This window comes from Dasypus novemcinctus, chromosome 9 (assembly GCF_030445035.2).
Source record: "Dasypus novemcinctus isolate mDasNov1 chromosome 9, mDasNov1.1.hap2, whole genome shotgun sequence".
In the NCBI taxonomy this organism is placed as follows: domain Eukaryota; kingdom Metazoa; phylum Chordata; class Mammalia; order Cingulata; family Dasypodidae; genus Dasypus; species Dasypus novemcinctus.
This window is the reverse complement of record NC_080681.1, coordinates 78,263,517-78,276,867: the sequence shown is the minus strand read 5'-3', so window position 1 is coordinate 78,276,867 and position 13,351 is coordinate 78,263,517. Positions and strand designations below refer to the sequence as shown.

General features: G+C 40.1%; 1 protein-coding gene across 1 annotated transcript in view; it reads right to left on the bottom strand.

Moving 5' to 3' along the window:
* IFT25 (intraflagellar transport 25) overlaps positions 1-13,351 on the bottom strand; it is a 124,856-nt gene that overhangs the window by 22,877 nt on the left and 88,628 nt on the right. The gene's annotated exons all lie outside the window — the stretch shown is intronic.

Genomic DNA, 13,351 nt, shown 5'->3' with positions numbered 1-13,351 from the left:
GCTCCTAGAAATAATGAACAAATTCAGCAAAGTGGCAGGGTACAAGATCAACTTTTAAAAATCAATATAGTTTCTAAACAAGGGTAGGAACAATTGGAAGATTCAACAATCTGAAATCAAGAAAAAAATTCCATTTACAATAGCAACAAAAAGAATAAAATATGTAGGAATAAATTTAACCAAGCATGTAAAGACTTGTATAATACAGGGAAAGTTACAAAACGTTGCTAAAAGAAATCAAAGAAGTCTTAAATAAGTGGAAGTGTATTCCATGTTGAAGACTTGAAGACTAGATATTGTTAAGATTTCAATTCTAGGGAAACAGACTTGGCCCAATGGATAGGGCGTCCGTCTACCACATGGGAGGTCCGTGGTTCAAACCCCAGGCCTCCTTGACCCGTGCAGAGCTGGTCCATGCGTAGTGCTAATGCACACAAGGAGTGCCATGCCATGCAGGGGTGTCCCCCACATAGGGGAGTCCCATGCACAAGGATTGCACCTGGTAAGGAGAGCCGCCCAGCATGAAAGAAAGTGCAGCCTGCCCAAGAATGGCATCACACTCATGGAGAGCTGACACAACAAGATGATGCTACAAAAAGAAACACAGGTTCCTGGTGCCGCTGATAAGGATAGAAGCGGTCACAGAAGAATACACAGCAAATGGACAGAGAGTAGACAACTGAGGCAGGGTGGGGGGTGGGGGAAGGGGAGAGAAATAAATAAAAAGTAAATCTTTAAAAAAAAAAAAAGAATTCAATTCTACCCAACACAATGTACAGATGCAACACAATCCCAATAAAAATACCAAGGGATTTCGTTGCAGAAATGGAAAAGCCAATCATCAAATTTATATGAAAGGGTAAGGGTCTCTGAATATCCAAATCCATCCTGAAAAAGAAGAATGAAGGTGGAGGATCCATACTTCTCGATTTTAAAACTTATTACAAAACTGCAAGAATCAGAACAGCAAGGTACTGGCACAAGGATAGACATCTAGACCAATAGAGTCAAATTCAGAGCTCAGAAATAAACTCTTACATCTATATTCAACTGATTTTTGGTAAGGGCGCCAAGTCCACTCAATTGGGGAATAACAGTCTCTTTGACAAATGGTGCTGGAAAAACTGGATTTCCACTTGCAAAAGAATGAAGAGGGACCCCTACCTCGCATCATATACAAAAATTAACTCAAAATGGATCAAAGATGTAAATATTATATCCAGAACTCCTAGAAGAAAGCATGGGGAAGCATCTTCAGGACTTTGTGTTAAGCAATGGTTTCTTAGACTTTACACTGAAAGTATGAACAACAAAATTAAAAAATAGACAAATGAGATTTCATCAAAATTTAAAACTTTTGTGCATGAAAGGACTTCTTCATCACAGTAAAAAAAAAAACATACTTGAGGGAAGTGGATGTGGTTCAAGCAATTGGGCTCCTCCCTCTCATATGGGAGACCCCAGGTTCTATTCCCAGGGCCTCCTGGTGAAGGCAAACTGGCCCATACCACAGAGAGCTGACAGCCTGTGCTGCAGAGAACTGCTGCAGCAAGATGACGCAACTAAGGGAGATGCAGAGGAGAGACAGTGAGAGATGCAGCAGACCAGGGAGCTGAGGTGGCTTAAGCATTGGTTGCCTCTCTTCCACATTGGAGGTCCCAGTGCCTCCGAAAGAGAAGACAAGCAGACATGGATGAACGCGCAGCGAATGGACACAGAGAGCAGACAGCAAGCGCAGGCGGCAGGGGAGGGGGTGGGGGTGGGTGGGAAGAAATAAATCTTTTTAAAAAAACATACTTGAAACCACATATCTGATGAATGCTTAATATCTAGAATATTTTTTAAAATTCTATAACAGCAAAAAGACAAACAACCCAATTTAAAAATGGACAGAAGACTTGAATAGATATTCCTCCAAAGAAGATATACAAATGACCAAAAAACACATGAAAAGATGCTCAACATCATTAACCATGAGGGAAATGTAAATCAAAACCACATTCCACATGCACTTGAATGGCTAATATTTTTTTAAAAACCATGGAAAATAACAATTCTTGTATAGAATGTGAAAAAATAGTAAGTCATTTTTGTTGGGAATATAAAATGGTACTGCTGCTATGGAAGACAGTTTGGCATTTCCTCAATTAGTTAAGCTTAGAACTACCATATGACCCAGGAATCCTATTACTCAGTATATACCCAAAAGTAATGAAGCAGGGACTCTAACAATTGTTTGCACACTGATGTTCATAGCAGCATTATTCACAATAGCCAAAAGATGGAAGCAACCGAGTGTCCATTAACAGATGAATGGGTAAACAAAATGTGGTACACACACACACACACACACACACTGGAATAGTATTCAGTGGTAGAAAGGAATGAAGTTCTTTTTTTTTATTATTTTTTTTATTTTTTTAAAGATTTATTTTATTTATTTCTCTCCCCTCCCCCAGTCCCACTCCAGTTGTCTGCTCTCTGTGTCCATTCGCTGTGTGTTCTTCTTTTTGTCTGCTTCTGTTTTTGTCAGTGGCACAGGAATCTGTGTTTCTTTTTTGTTGTTGTTGTGTCAGCTCCCGTGTGTGCGGCACCATTCCTGGGCAGGCTGCATGCACTTACTTTTGCGCTGGGCCGCTCTCCTTACAGGGCGCACTCCTTATGTGTGGGGCTCCCCTACGCGGAGGACAATCCAGCGTGGCACAGCATTCCTTGTGAGCATCAGCACTGTGCGTGGGCCAGCTCCACACAGGTCAAGGAGGTCCAGGGTTTGAACCGTGGACCTCCAATGTGGTAGACGGATGCCCTAACCACTGGGCCAAGTCCGCTTCCCGGAATAAAGTTCTGATGCAACAACTTGGGTGAACTTGAAGACATCATGTTGAGTGAAATAGGCCAGACACAAAAAAATAAATATTATGTGAGCTCACTGATATGAAATAATTAGGATAAGCAAATTTATAGTCAGAAACTAAATAAAGTTTACCAGGGGCCAGTGTGGGGATAAGGAATGGAGATTTAATGTTAAATTGGTACAGAATTTCTGTTTGGTGTGATGGAAAAGTTTTGGTAAGGGATAGTGTTGATGGTAGCACAACTTTGTGAATGTAATTAACACCACTGAATTATATATTTGAATGTGATTAAAATAAGAAATTTGTTTGTATATATATTTCTAGAATAATCCTCAGGAATTAAACAGTAAATACAGGTATAGAATTGCAATTAAATGAATAATGTTCACTTATTCCCTCAACAAATATTTATTAGAAATCTACTATGGGGGCTGCTAGACTGTTTTCCAGGGTGGCTGCACCACATTTTGCATTCCTACCGGCAGTGTTCGGGTGTTCTGATTTCCTCACATCCTTGTCAACATTTGTAATTATCTCAAATTTGTTCCTAGCTATCTTGATTGGTGTGAGGTGGTGTCTCCTTGTGGTTTTGATTTGCATTTCCCTGATGTCTGATGAAGTTGGTCAACTTGCATGCACATACTAACCATTTGTATGTATTCTTTGGGGAAATGTTAATTTATATCCTTTAAACATTCTTTTGATTGGGTCATTTGTCTTTTTATTATTGACTTGTAAAAGTTATTTTTATATTCTAAATACAAGTTCCTTAACAGATAAAAAAAACAACTACTATCTGTCAGGCACTATTGTATATGCTGAGGGTATAACCATGAACAAAAGTAACAAAAGTTCCTGCCCTTGTGGAGCTCACTTTCTTGTGAGGGAGAGAGACAACATGACAACATACAACACAAATAGAAAAATACATATGTTAGATAGTGATTAGGGGGGCTGCCTCTAAGAGGGTATGGGAGCCCAGGGCTGCTCAATTAGTTGAGTCACACACCCAAGCCACTTGAAAGGGAGCTGCCCCAACCTCACTTTTTGCAGGACACTTGGGATAGTGCTAAAGGGGAAAAAAATGAATTGGATTTTAATGATAGCAAGGAAAGAGAGTAAGGTACAAGTGTCCCAAATCCAGGGCATAGGGGTAGCTGCAGCTGCCTTAGTTGCCTAACCAAGAACAAGGGAGAAAAATAAAATGGGGAAGTATGATTGAACATGCTGTGTTGTGAGAGTGTATACGGAGTTGGGGAATTAGGGGACTTAATAACTTTAGATGAGGGCAGGGAAGGTCTCACTGAGAAGGGGATTTTGAGTAAGGATCTAAAGTAAACGAAGAGGGAGCTGATGTGGCTCAGTGGTTAAGTGCCGGTTTTCCACCTATGAGGTCCTGGGTTCAATCCCCGGTACCTCAAAAAATAAATAAATAAATAAACGAATAAATAAATTCAAGGGACATAAAGTAAAGGAAGAAACTAGCTGTAGAGATCGCTAAGGGAAAAGCTCTCCCAAAGAGGAAATAGCAAATGCGAAGGCCTAAGTCATTCAGTACACACAGCAAAAAGGCAATCAGGAGTGAATGGGCAGGTGAAGAAAAGGCCAAATGAGGAAGAACAAGGGAGCCAGCTGAAAAACTAAAAAACCCTACAAATAAACTTAGAAAAAAATAAAAATAAAGCTATGTAACATAACGTCAGTTACTTGAAACTTGGAGGTTTTTTTTTACATAAGAGAAGTTGTAGAAAAACCATGCAGAAAGTACAGTGTTCTCATATATCCCCCACTTTTCCCTTTTATTAACATTATATATTAATGCTTATTAACATTAACATTAGTGTGATACCTTTGTTACAACTGAAGAAACATTAATTATAATTATATTATTAACTACAGTCCAGAGTTTAAAATTAGGGTTCACTTTTTTCTATTATACAGTCCTATTTTGGTAACATATACAACCTAATATCAATCATTTTAGCTGCTGTCAGGTATACATTTCCAGGGTGTTAAATATATTCACAATGTTGTGCTACCATCAACATCCATTACCAAATCTTTTCCATCACCCCAAACAGAAACTCTGTACCAATTAAACATTCCTTGGAGTACTTTTATAAAGTAAAAATGAGTTTTAAAGCCCAGGAAAATGAAGGTTAAATAATGCTGTTTTCAAATATTATATGTAAAGTGATATTCCAACTACTACACGAATAATTTGTTCCCTACATCCACTGAAGATAGTAGAAAAAAAAGACCTAGAGATGATTCACTCTGCTTTTGCCAGAGATCAATCAGATAACCTCTGGAGATCCCTTTCAGCTTCTCTAAGCCTTAACACAGTGTTTTTTAGACAAAGAATTATTGACGTTTCCGTTTAGGAACTTGGCAAAAAGAAAATCCTCAGTATTTTATTGTATCGAACATGGACACAATTGCTTTAGGTCACCTTGTTTCTCCAAAACCTTAAATGGCTCCAGTGTTACAGGAAATTATCTGAAAGCTTTACCCAGCATTAAAGGCCCTGTGTGTTCTGGCTGCAATGAAGAGCTCTGGTCTTATTCTTTGCTCCAGCTAGACTGATCTACTCAACATTCCCCAAACATGTCTTAGGAATGTCGACTCACCTTCACATCTTTGATAACCTTGCTCTTGCTCTTGAAATGCCTTTACTACTACTCTTCTCCACTTACCTAAACTCCCCTTTCCAAGTGTAAATTTGTGTAAAACTTTTTGGTAAGGAATTCATCTAGAAGTACCAAGAAACTCTTTTAACTGTTTCTAATTTTGACCGAATCATTCTCTTCTGTGAATCTGTTCTAGAGATATCATCCAAAGGGCAGGCAAAGATTTACGCACAAGGATGTCCATTGTAGCATTATTTATTTATTTTTATTTTATTTTTTCTATTATGAAGAATTTCAAGCATATATAAAAGTAGAGAGAATAGTACAATGAATCCCCATTTATCCATCACCCCAGATATAGTAATTTATTGCCATATTTGATTCAGCTAACACTTTTCCCTTTAAAAAAAATCTTTGCTTAAGTATTTTAAAGCAAACTCTAGATATCATGTAATTTTATGCCTATTTCCATATGCATCTCTGAAAAATATGGATATTTTCTTACAAAAGCTTAAAACCAATATCACATCTAAGAAAATGAACAATAACATTCAGTTTATATTTCCCTAATTACTTTTTTATTTTTTACTTTTTTTTAGATTTATTTTATTTATTTCTCTCCCCTTCCCCCCATTTGTCTCTTCTCTGTCTATTTGCTGCGTGTTCTTCTTTGTCCACTTCTGTTGTTGTCAGCAGCACGGGAATCTGAGTTTCTTTTTGTTGCGTCATCTTGCTGTGTCAGCTCTCCCTGTGTGCAGCGCCATTCCTGGGCAGGCTGCACTTTCTTTCATGCTGGGCGGCTCTCCTTACGGGGCGCACTCCTTGCACGTGGGGCTCCCCTATGCGGGGGACACCCCTGCATGGCAGGGCACTTCTTGCACGCATCAGCACTGCGCATAGGCCAGCTGCACACGGGTCAAGGAGGCCTGGGGTTTGAACCGTGGACCTCCCATGTGGTAGACGGACGCCCTAACCACTGGGCCAAGTCTCCTTCCCCCCAATTACTTTAAAATGTCTTTTCTCAGTTAGTTTGTGCAAATCAACAACCAAATATGATCCACACATGGCATGAGTTTATTTGGACCCTTAGATCTATTTTTTGAGTGATTTCCCCTTAATTAATTGATTAGCATTTTTCATGCCACTGACTTATTGAAGAAACCAGGTCACTTGTCCTATAGTCTGAGCCATATTCTAGATCAGAATAGGATAGGCTATGCTGTGGTAATAAACAACTCCAAAATCTCATTGGCTTAAAACAACGAAGATTTATTTCGCATTCCTGCTACATGTCCATTTCAGATTGCCAGGCAGACCTACCTCTTATCGTCATTCTCACTCTGACCCAGACTGATAAAGCAGCTACTAGTGGAACATTGCTGGTCTTTGTGGCAGAGGAAGAAAAGAGCTATGAGGGGTCTCATGTAGGTAATTAAACGCTCAGTCTAGAAGTCACTTATTCTCCATCTCATTTGACAGAACTGATCACACAGCCCTATCCAAACATAAGAGTTCAGGAAGTACATCTTCCCATGTGCAAGGACGGCACAGAGCTGGACCTTTCAATGAGTTGCACTAATGGCTACTATATAGTCTATTTGCTTCCTTGTGGTGACATTTAACTTGTTTCTCTATTCACTGAATTTTCTAAAAATGGAAGTTGACTCCAGAGCTTGATTAGATCCAGGTTCAATACTTTTGGAAAGAGTATTTCATAGGTGAGCCTTTATACTTTACACTGCATCACCTCAGGAGGCATAGTCTTTTATCATAGTAGATTGTAGCATTAATAGCCCTCATTTATTCATACCTCTTTTATCTGTGCCTTGTATCCTCCCAACCTGACTCTGGGCTTGGCCATGTGACATGATTTAGCAAACAGGAGAATTGTAAATATGATGCCAGTAGAGGCTCAAAATTTTGCACTTTGGGGCTTTCCATCTCTTGCTACTTTTTAGAACACTAAGACTACCATCTGAAGAAGCCTGAGATGGCCTACTGGAGGGAGAAAGACCACTTGGAGCAAAAAATGAATAGTCCCAGCTAAGGCCTCCTAGACCAACCAAACTGCAAGCCATACAATATATAAGTAAAGCAATTCTAGACCAGTGGCTTTTAACCTTTTTTGTTCCACGGACCCCTTTGTCAGTCAGGTGAACACCACAGATCCCTTACTAAGTCCACAGTGTACTGTGTATTATTTAATGACTATATCACACCTGCACCAACACATCCCACAAGAATATTTTTTCTTCCCCACCCTTGCCCTGTTTTTGCTGTCTGTATCCATTCTGCGCGTGATCTTTTGTATCTATTTCTCTTTTTTTGTCTTCTTGTCTTTCTCCTCTAGGATTCACAGGGATTCAACCCTGAGGAACTCTGATGTGGAAAGAGGTTCCCTGTCAATTGTGCCACCTCAGTTCCTGGTTTCTGCTGCGCTTCACCTTGACTCTCCCCTTTCGTCTCTCTTTTGTTGCATCATCATCTTGCTGTGTGACTCACTTGCATGGGCACTGGCTCACCGCATGGGCACTGGCTCGCCACATGCACACTCACACAGGCACCCGGCTCACCACATGAGCACTTGGCTCACCATGCAGGCACTCAGCTCACCACGCAGGCACTCACATGGGCACTCGGCTCACTGCAAGAGCACTCGGCTCACTGCAGAGGCACCTACGCAGGCACTCTGCTCTCCATGCAGGCACTCAGCTCACTGCGTGGGCACTTGGCTCACTACATGGGTTCTCGGCTCATCACGTGGGCACTGGCTTGCTGCACAGGCATGCTTTCTCTTCTTCTTTTTCACCAGGAGGCCCCAGGGATTGAACCCAGTTCCTCTCATATGGTAGGCAGAGGCCAATCACCTGAGCCACATCTGCTTCCCAGAATAATGCTTTTCTTTTTTAATTTAAATTCAAGTTCATGGGCCCTTCTTAAAGACCCCTGTCCTAGACTATCTAGCTTCAGCTAAGCTGCCAGCTGCACAGAGATCAGCCAAGCAGAAACAGATGAGAAAAACTTGGCATAGACCCATTGAATGATGTTCAGCATTTATGTCCAACAGCAATGTTCAACAATGTGAAAAAATGAAATTATTCTTTTAAGTCAGTACATTTTGGGTTAGTTTGTAACATGGCAAAAGCTAACTGATACAACACCGGTTAATCCACATTTAGTAGATCAATATACGCAAGTTGTAGCAGTTTGACATTATTGATGAATTCCAAAAAGAATAATGGATTATGTTTATAAACTGATCTTTTCCTCTGGGCATATGAGATTATATTGGATTCAGAGGTTTATTTGATTACTCAATCAAGTAAACCTCTTGTGTCAGTAGGGTGTTGCGCCCCCACCCTTTGGTGGGTGAGGACTCGCAGATAAAAGGCATGGCAAAGGACAGAGCCATTCATCTTATAGTCTACAGGTGACTTTGTGGAGAGAGGTAAAGCCTAGAGAGCCTCATAGTCGACAACTGAGCTTGTGGAGAAAACAGAGGAGCTGAGCCCAGAGGAACCCAGGAAGCCTGGATCCTTGCAGATGTCAGCAGTCGTCTTGCTCCAACATGTGAAAATAGACTTTGGTGAGGGAAGTAACTTATGCTTTATGGTCTGGTATCTGTAAGCTCCTACCCCAAATAAACACCCTTTATAAAAACCAACCGATTTCTGGTATTTTGCATTAGCACCCCTTTGGCTGACTAATACACAGGAGGTACAGCATGATCCCATCATTGTAAAGTTACCCCATATATTTTTCAATTAAGGTTTCTTTCACTGAGATTGTTGCCTATACTCATTTTTTTCATTTTTAAAAAATTATCTTTTTTGCTCTCATAATTCACCCTACGACCAATAACTTGCATTGTTGTTAAACATTTTTAACTAATGATTAAGGAGCATTGTTAAAATACTACTACCAACCAAAGTATTTTCCCCAACCCATTATAATTACTATCTTTATATAATTTATACATGAACATACATAAAAATAAGTGTATAGTAAAGTTGTGAACTTACAAAGCAAACAAGCATAACATCATATAGGGGTCCCATACATCAACCCTCCACCAACACCTGGCATTTTCATGAGACATTTGTTACAAATTATGAAAGAATATTGTCAAAATCTTACTACTAATTATAGTCCTTATCTTACATTTGGTGTATTTTCCCCCAACCCACCCTGTTATTATTTTTAAAATATTTTTTTTCTGACAGAAGTTGGAAATTTATAAAACAATCATGCACATGTGCAGAATTCCCAAACAATACCCTTCTATCAACACACCATACTGTGGTGGAACATTTGTTATAGATAATATCATCTGATTGTTAACCACATCCATAGTGTACGTTTGTAACACATTTTCCCTACTGCCCCATTATGAACACAATACATCTTTGGCATAGATGCAAGAATATTATATTGCTGCTAACCACAGTCCATAGGTCACTACAGTTGTATTTTTCCCATGTTTCTCCACATTCCCACCATCCTGCAGTAGTGACATACATTTGCCCTAGCTCACAAAGGACATTCTTGCATCTGTACCATCAACCACAATTCTCATCCACTCTTGGTTTATTGTGCTATTCAGTTCCTAGATTATTCTCTAGCATTCTGTCAATTGGCATTTACATACCTAGACTACCATTTCAGCCACATCCCCATTTATAAACTAACTGTTACTCACTATCTGTTACCATCCACTCTACACATTTCCACACTTTTACCTTAAAGCTAATTAAAAATTCTACATGCATTAAACATCAGTAGTCCATCTCAGTCCTCCTCTTATCTCCTTTAAGAATTCACCACATACCACCAAGTCTTGAAGATATTTTCCTACAATTTCTTCTAGAAGTTTTATGGTTCTTGCTTTTATTTTTAGGTTTTTGATCCATTTTGAGTTAATGTTTGGATAAGGTGTGAGATAGGGGTCCTCCTTCCTTCTTTTGGCTATGGATATCCAATTCTTTCAGCACCATTTGTTGAATGGACAGTTTCGCCCAAGCTGTGTGGATTTGACAGGCTAGTCAAAAATCACTTGACTATATCTGTGAGTGTGTTTCTGAACCATCAATTTGGTTCCATTGACCTACGTGTCTGTCTTTATACCACTACCATGCTCTTTTTACCACTATAGCTAGGTAATATGATTTAAAGTCTGGAGATGAGGGTTTGCTTTTCCTTTTTAAGATGTTTCTGGCTATTCAGGACCCCTTACCCTTCCAAATAAATTTAATAATTCTGTTTTCAATTTTAAAAATGCTGGGGGAATTTTTATTGGGATTGCATTGAATATGTATATAAATTTGAGTAGAATTGACATCTTAATGACATTTAGTTTTCCAATCCATGAGCATGGAATGTTCTTACAGTTATTTAGGCCCTTTTTGATTTGTTTTAACATTGAGTTGCAGTTTTCTGAATACATCATTGGTTTATTCTTATTTGAGTTTTTTCTGTCATATTTTATTTTCACCACTCTTTTGACACTTTTAGTAACTTTTACTGATATAATCTTCATTTCTAGATTCTCTTCCAGGCTTCTCTCTCCTGTCTTTTCTTTTCAGGCTCTAGCACACCCTTTAGTATTTCCTGAAATTCTGGTCTTTTGCTTAGAAATTCTCTCAGTTTCTGTTTATCTGGGAATATTCTAATCTCACTCTCATTTTTGAAAGACAGTCTTGCTGGATATAAGATTCTTGCCTGGAAGTTTTTCTTTTGTAGTATCTTAAATATTTCATATCACTGTCTTCTTGCCTCCATGGTTTCTGGTAAGAAATCAGTGCTTAATCTTATTGGGTATCCCTTATATGTTATGAATTGCTTTTCTCTTTCTGTTTTCAGATTCTCTCTTTGTCTTTGGCATTTGGCATTCTGATTAATATGTGTCTCAGAATTGGTCTATTTGGATTATTTTGGATGGGGGTACATTGTGCTTCTTGGACATGGATATCTATGTCCTTCAATAGGGTTGGGAAATTTTCTAACATTATTGCTTCAAATATTCCTTCTGCCCCTTTTCCCTTCTCTTCTCCTACTGGGATACCAATGACATGTATGTTTCCATGTATTTTGCTGTCATTTATTTCCCTGAGACCTTGTTCAATTTTTTCCATTCTTTTCTTCATATGTTCTTTCGTATGTTCACTTTTAGGGGCCATTTCTTCAAGCTCACCAATCCTTTATTTTGCCTCCTCAAATCTGCTATTGTATGATTCCAATGTTTTTTAAATTTCATTGATTGCACCTTTCATTCCCATAAGATCTGCTATTTTTCTATGTATGCTTCAAATTCTTCTTTGTGCTCATCCAATGTCTTCTTAATATCCTTAATCTCTTTAGTTATCTCATTTAATTTATTAAGGAGATTTGTTTGAACATCTATGATTAGTTGTCTCAACTCCTTTATGTCATCTGGGGGCTTATCTTGTTCCTTTAACTGGGCCATAGCTTCCTGTTTCTTGGTGTGGAGTGTAATGTTTGTTGGTGTCTTTGCATCTGGTTTATTAGAATATTTTTTCTGGGTGCAGTTTTTCTCTTTAGTTATGGTTTCCTTCCTTTTCTCCCTTGCTGATTGTGCAGTAGGAGCCAAGGATGTAGTTGGTGCTGTAAGCTGTGGAGGTTCAGGCTGCACTCATTGCCCCATGGACTGATGAAGCTTCTCCCTACTTTCTCCTTTGCCAGGGGTAGGGACAGAGTCACAGCTGTGTGGAATAATCCACATGCAGGCCTAGACTGTAGTTGCCCAAAATGACTGATGAAGCTTCATATCCCTTTCTCCCCTTCCTGGGGTGGGGATGGAGCTACAGGTGTGGGCAGCAATCTGTGCAGTGCGGGTCCAAGATGACTGCAGTTGCCCTTGTAGACTTCCAATTATTCAATCTGTGCCATCCAAAGGTACCTGCAGTTACCTGGATAGGCTGGTGCATGGTCCACCAGCCTCCTCCCTGCCAGAGGTGGGGCTGAAGCCTACCCTAGGACTGCAGGCTAATCTGGGTGAAAGAAACTGGTTCCAACCATCACTGTGATTTTTGGTCAGACTGGCTTCCCCTCATGCTGGGGGCAGCATCAAAATGGCAGCCACTGGCCTCTTTCCATCTTGGAGAGATTCACACCCTAGCTGTTATTATGGTTATACCTTAGCCAGTCAAGTCTACTAATCAGTAGCCAAAATCGGTGACCAACCATCTCCTCCTCCCCTGTTTTTGGGAACTTCCAATTCCAGCCACAGAACAGCTCCTGGGGCAGCTTGCGCTGCCAAAGTAGGATCATCACCAGCCTCCACAGTTTGGCTGGTAATTTCCCAGACAGGCTTGCACAGGTCCCCCCAGCTTCCTCCCTGCAGGCAGTGGGGCCGGGGCTTAGGCTAGAGCTGCAATATGATCTGGGTGGAAAGAAGCCAGTCCCTACCAGCACTGTAATTTTCAGTCCACCCTGCTTCTCCTCATACCAGGCACAGAGTTAAGACAGCAGCTACCAGCCTCTTTCTGACTTGGACCAGTTCAAACTTTAGCTGTTCTTAGGATTATAAATTAGTCCGCTGATTTACTAATTAGTAGCTGAAGTTGGTGCCCAACTGTCTCTTCCTCCCATTTCTGGGAAGTGAAGCTTTCAACTCCAGCCATGGAACATCTCCCAAGGTGGCTTGTGCCTCCAGTGGAGAATGGGCACTGGTCTCCATGGTGTAGAGCGCTCTACTTATGAATCTTTCTATAGATGGGCAGAAGAGTATCCTGCAACACCCTTGAAGGATGTCTCCTCCTTCCACTCCTTCAAGGATGTTACAGGATACTCTTCTGGTCTCCTAGAGCCCCCAAACAGGTGCTTCAGCTAGCTCCAGATAGCTCTGCA